General features: G+C 36.2%; 1 non-coding gene across 1 annotated transcript; it reads left to right on the top strand.

The window, feature by feature from the left end:
• Positions 1–3,129: 3,129 nt before the first annotated feature.
• On the top strand, positions 3,130–3,233 carry LOC127747941 (small nucleolar RNA R71). The gene has a single exon (XR_008009887.1). It is a non-coding gene; the product is annotated as a small nucleolar RNA R71 (small nucleolar RNA).
• The last annotated feature ends 3,385 nt before the right edge of the window (positions 3,234–6,618 follow it).

The raw sequence follows: 6,618 nt of genomic DNA, 5'->3' as shown, positions 1-6,618 counted from the left end.
AAAAAATATGCACTGTTCAAGCATTCATTCAGAAAACAAAAAGTATTGTCACCACATCAATATAATTAAACTAAATTCAAGGATAAATTCAAAACTCATTTACTTCTTGTTCTTTTGTATTAAAAACATGTTTCATTTAAGAAAGGTGAAGTATTCATGGAATTATTCATAGCTTTAAGACATAGTTACTACATACTAATGATCATGTAATAAAGACACAAACATAGATAACATAAAGCTTAAAAATCGAAAAACAGAGAATTAAGAACAAGGAAGTTAAGGAATGAGTCCACCTTAGTGAGGGTGGCACCTTCTTGAAGGACCAATGGTGCTTTTTGAGCTCCTCTATATCTCTTCCTTGCCTTTGTTGCTTGATCCCTAGTGATTTTGGTGCTCCTATCCTTAGTTGCTCCCAATAATTATGTGGAGGAACATGTATCCCCTAAGGTATCTCAGGAATCTCTTGATTTGCAGTCAAATGCTCTACTATTGAGCTATGGATTCTTGAGATGAATCTCTCCATCTCCCATGACTCAAATCTGGAAGCAATTGTCTTCCCCTTTTTCTTCTTCTTTCTTTTTTTGAGGTTTCTCTGGCCTTATGTGCCATCAATGGTTATAAAAAAGCAAAAAGCTATGCTTTTATCACACCAAACTTAGAATGTTGCTCGCCCTCGAGCAAAAGAAGAACGAATAGAAGAAGAAGAAGAAGATTTGGAGGAGAGGAAGAGAGGTGTGTATTCGGCTATGTAGGGTGGATTTGGGTGGGAAAGAGATGATGGATGTGAGTAGTGAAGAGGTAATGGGGAAGAGAGATTGAGGTGCTTGGTGAAGAAGAGAGAAGGTGAGTTGAGGTAGGTGGGGATCCTGTGGGGTCCACAAATCCTGAGGTGTCAAGGATTTAACATCCCTGCACCAATGAGGCTTGTAAAACGCCCTCTGCATGCAATCCTGACATTCAACGCCAGATTGATGCTTGTTTCTGGCGTTGAACGCCAACTTCATGCTTGTTTTGGGCGTTCAACGCCCATCTGCAGCATGTTTCTGGCGTTGAACGCCAGTTCCATGCTTGTTTCTAGCGTTCAGTGCCAGCTTTCCTCAAGGTGTATTCCTGGCATTTAGACGCCAAGATGTTGCTTGTTTCTGGCATTCAACGCCAAATCCATGCTCTGTTCTGGCGTTGAACGCCAGCCAGATGTTCCTTACTGGTGTTTAAACGGCAGTAAGTCCTTCCTCCAGGGTGTGCTTTTTCTTCTGCTGTTTTTGATTCTGTTTTTAATTTTAGTATTTATTTTGTGACTCCACATGATCATGAACCTAATAAAACATAAAAGAACAATAAAAATAAAATAAAATTAAATAAATAAAAATTGGGTTGCCTCCCAATAAGTGCTTTTTTAATGTCACTAGCTTGACAGTGGGCTCTCATGGAGGCTCACAGGTGATAAGGTCAATGTTGTAGACTCCCAACACCAAACTTAGAGTTTGGATGTGAGGATTCAACACCAAACTTAGAGTTTGGTTGTGACCTTCCAACACCAAACTTAGAGCTTGATTGTGGGGGCTTTGTTTGACTTTGTACTGAGAGAAGCTTTTCATGCTTCCTCTCCATGGTTACAGAAGAAGATCCTTGAGCTTTAAACACAAGGTAGTCCCCATTTAATTGAAGGACTAGTTCTCCTCTGTCAACATCAATCACAGCTCCTGCTGTGGCTAGGAAAGGTCTTCCAAGGATGATGCATTCATCCTCCTCCTTCCTAGTGTCTAAGATTATAAAATCAGCAGGGATGTAAATGCCTTTAACCTTCACTAACACGTCTTCTACTAATCCATAAGCTTGTCTTACTGACTTGTCTGCCATTTGTAATGAGAATATGATAGGTTGTACCTCAATGATCCCCAGCTTCTCCATTACAGAGAGTGGCATAAGATTTATACCTGACCCCAGGTCACACAGAGCTTTTTCAAAGATCATGGTGCCTATGGTGTAGGGTATAACGAATTTGCCAGGATCTTGTCTCTTTTGAGGTAAAGTTTGCTGAACCCATGTATCTAGTTCATTAATGAGCAAGGGAGGTTCACCTTCCCAAGTCTCATTACCAAATAACTTGGCATTCAGCTTCATGATAGCTCCTAGATATTGAGCAACTTGCTCTCCAGTTACCTCTTCATCCTCTTCAGAGGAAGAATAGTCTTCAGAGCTCATGAATGGCAGAAGGATGTTTAATGCCATCTCTATGGTCTCTATATGAGCCTCAGATTCCCTTGGATCCTCGATAGGGAACTCCTTCTTGCTTGAGAGACGTCCCATGAGGTCTTCTTCATTGGGATTCACATCCTCTCCTTCCTCTCTAGGTTTGGCCATGTTGATTATATCAATGGCCTTGCACTCTCTTTTTGGATTCTCTTCAGTATTACTTGGGAGAGTATTAGGAGGGGTTTCAGTGACTTTCTTACTCAGCTGGCCCGCTTGTGCCTCCAAATTTCTAATAGAGGACCTTGTTTCACTCATAAAGCTTAAAGTAGCCTTAGACAGATTAGAGACTATATTTGCCAATTAGAGGTGCTCTGCTCAGAATTCTCTGTCTGTTGCTGAGAAGATAATGGAAAAGGCTTACCATTGCTAAACCTGTTTCTTCCACCATTATTAAAGCCTTGTTGAGGATTTTGTTGATCCTTCCATGAGAAATTTGAATGATTTCTCCATGATGAATTATAGGTGTTTCCATAAGGTTCACCCATATAATTTACCTCTGCTATTGCAGGGTTCTCAGGATCATAAGCTTCTTCTTCAGAAGATGCCTCTTTAGTACTGTTGGATGCATTTTGCCATCCATTCAGACTTTGAGAAATCATGTTGACTTGCTGAGTCAACATTTTGTTCTGAGCCAAAATGACATTCAGAGCATCAATTTCAAGAACTCCCTTCCTTTGAAGCATCCCATTATTCACGGAATTCCTATCAGAAGTGTACATGAACTGGTTATTTGCAGCCATGTCAATAAGTTCTTGAGCCTCTACATGCATTTTCTTTAGGTGAATGGATCCACCTGCAGAATAGTCCAGTGACATCTTAGAGAACTCAGATAGACCATAATAGAATATATCTATCATGGTCCATTCTAAAAACATGTCAGAAGGACATCTTTTGGTCATTTGCTTGTATCTTTCCCAAGCTTCATAGAGGAATTCACCATCTTTTTGTTTGAAGGTCTGAACATCCACTCTAAGCTTACTCAACTTTTGAGGAGGAAAGAACTTAGCCAAGAAGGCCGTGACCAGCTTATCCCAGGAGTCCAGGCTATCTTTAGGTTGAGAGTCCAACCATGCTCTAGCTCTGTCTCTTACAGCAAAAGGGAAAAGCATGAGCCTGTAGACTTCAGAATGTACTCCATTAGTTTTAACAATCTCACAGATCTGCAAGAACTCAGTTAAAAACTGGTAGGGATCTTCTGATGAAAGTCCATGAAACTTGCAGTTTTGTTGCATTAGAGCAACTAATTGAGGTTTCAGCTCAAAATTGTTTGCTCTAATGGCAGGAATTGAGATGCTTCTTCCATTAAACTTGGACGTAGGTGCAGTATAATCACCAAGCATCCTTCTTGCATTATTGTTGTTGGGTTCGGTTGCCATCTCCTTTTCTTGTTCAAAAATTTCAGCAAGGTTGTCTCTGGATTGTTGTAATTTAATTTCTCTTAGTTTCCTCTTCAGAGTCCTTTCAAGTTCTGGATCAACTTCAACAAGAATGCCTTTTTCCTTGTTCCTGCTCATATGAGAAAGAAGAGAACAGAAAAGGAAGAAGAATCCTCTATGTCACAGTATAGAGATTCCTTTATGTTAGTAGAAGAAGAAAGGGAATAAAAGTGAAGAAGAATGAATAATCCAAACACAAGGGTGAGGATAGGGGTAGTGATTTGAGATGAAGAGAGGTGAAGAGAGGTGTTAGTAAATGAATAAATAAATAGAATAAGATGAGAGAGGGAGAAATTTTCGAAAATAATTTTTGAAAAGGAGTTAATGATTTTTGAAAATTAAGATAAGAATTAAAATTAAAATTAAAATGTAAAACAATTAATCAATTAAAAAGAATTTTGAAAAAGAGGTGAGGTATTGTCGAAAATTAGAGAGAGAAAATTAGTTAGGTAGTTTTGAAAAAGATAAGAAACAAACAAAAGTTAATTGGTTAGTTTGAAAATGATTTAAAAATCAAATTTGAAAAAATAAGAAGATAAGAAGATATTTTGAAATCAAATATTTGAAAAAGATAAAATTTTGAAAAAGATATGTTAAAAGATAAGATAAAAAGATATGATTAAAATTAAAATTGATTACTTTACTAACAAAAAACTAAAAGATAAGATTCTAGAGTTTAAAGATTAAACCTTTCTTAACAAGAAAGTAACAAACTTCAAATTTTTGAATCAATCATATTAATTGTCAGCATAATTTTTGAAAATAAAGATAAAACTAAGAAAAAGATTTTTGAAAAATATTTTAAAGGATTTTCGTAAATTAATAAGAAAAATGAAAAAGATTTAATTTTTGAAAAAGTTTTGAAAAGATAAGATTTTTAAAATTTGAAAATTTGACTTGACTTACAAGAACTAACTAATTTTAAAATTTTTTTGACTAAGTCAACTCAAATTTTCGAAATTTTGAGAGAAAAAAGGAAAAGATAATTTTTTTATTTTTAAATTTTTAATGATGAGTGAGAAAAACACAATTATGACCCAAAACATGAAAATTTTGGATCAAAACACATGATGCATGCAAGAACACTATGAATGTCAAGATGAATACCAAGAATACTTTGAAGATCATGATGAACATCAAGAACATATTTTTGAAAAAAAAATTTGATGCAAAGAAAACATGCAAGACACCAAACTTAGAAATCTTTAATGCTTAGACACTATGAATACAAAGATGCACATGAAAAACAATAAAAGACACAAAACAAGAAAACATCAAGATCAAACAAGAAGACTTACCAAGAACAACTTGAAGATCATGAAGAACACTATGAATGCATGAATTTTCAAAAAATACAAGAACAAGATGAATATGCAATTGACACCAAACTTAAAACATGACATAAGACTCAAACAAGAATCACAAAATATTTTTGATTTTTTATGATTTTATGAATTTTTTTTGGATTTTATTTTATATTTTTCAAAAAACTTATAGGAAAAAGAAAATAAGAAATTCAAAATTTTTAAGAAGAATTCCAGGAATCTTTCAATGTTTAGTCTAAAGCTCCAATCCAAAGATTGGACATGGCTTAATAGCCAGCCAAGCTTTAGCATACATAGTTCAAGCATGTGAAGAGGAAGCCTCAGTTCAAAAGAATTTGGGTATGGCTTTACAGCCAGCTAGGATTCAACATGCTTCATGAAACTCTAGAATTCATTCTTAAAATTCTGAAGCCATAGAATGATTTATTTTCAAAAAATTTTTTTGAAAATAGGGATAAATTTTTGTATATTTTTTTTGAAAAACGAAAACAGATAAAAAAATTTTTGAAAGATTTTTGAAAAATTTTGGAAAAGAAAATTACCTAATCTGAGCAACAAAATGAACCGTCCGTTGTCTAAACTCGAACAATCCCCGGCAACGGAGCCAAAAACTTGGTGGACGAAATTGTGATTCATACTTAAATTGTTGTTTGAAATTGATTCCTAGGTAATGGCCCCAAAAACTTGGTGCTCAATACCATGGCCTAAACATAATTTCACAACTTCGCTCAACTAATCAGCAAGTGTACTGGGTCGTCCAAGTAATAAACCTTACGTGAGTAAGGGTCGATCCCACAGGGATTGTTGGTATGAAGCAAGCTATGGTCATCTTGTAAATCTCAGTCAGGCAGATAATAAATTGTTATGGAGTTTTCGAATAATAATAATAAATAAACTGAAAATAAAGATAGAAATACTTATGTAGATCATCGATGGGAATTTCAAATAGGCGTATAAAGATGTTGTGCTCCTTCTGAATCTCTGCTTTCTTACTGCCTTCATCCAATCCTTCTTACTCCTTTCCATGGCAAGCTGTATGTAGGTCATCACCATTCTCAATGGCTACATCCCATCCTCTCAGTGAAAAAGGTCCAAATGCTCTGTCACGGCACGGCTAATCATCTGTCGGTTCTCGATCATGTTGGAATAGAATCCCTTGATTCTTTTGCGTTTGTCATCACGCCCAACAATCGCGAGTTTGAAGCTCGTCATAGTCATTCAATCCCAGAATCCTACTCGGAATACCACAGACAAGGTTTAGACTTTCCGGATTCTCATGAATGCCGCCATCAATTCTAGCTTATACCACGAAGACTCTGATCTCACAGAATGGAAGGCTCGGTTGTCAGGCGAGGGCAACCATGCGTCGTGCATCAGGAATCCAAGAGATATACACTCTAGCTTTCGCTTGTAGACCGGAAGTGGTTGTCAGGCACGCGTTCATAGGGACGGATGATGATGAGTGTCACGGATCATCACATCCATCAGGTTGAAGTACGAGTAGCATCTTAGAACAAAATTAAGATTGAATTCGAATAAAAGATATTAGTAATTGCATTAAAACTCGAGGTACAATAGAGCTCCACACCCTTAATCTATGG

The sequence above is a fragment of the Arachis duranensis genome, chromosome 5, assembly GCF_000817695.3.
Source record: "Arachis duranensis cultivar V14167 chromosome 5, aradu.V14167.gnm2.J7QH, whole genome shotgun sequence".
Classification (NCBI taxonomy): Eukaryota; Viridiplantae; Streptophyta; class Magnoliopsida; order Fabales; family Fabaceae; genus Arachis; species Arachis duranensis.
The sequence above is the reverse complement of the archived record's forward strand: the minus strand, read 5'-3'. Positions and strand labels throughout refer to the sequence as shown.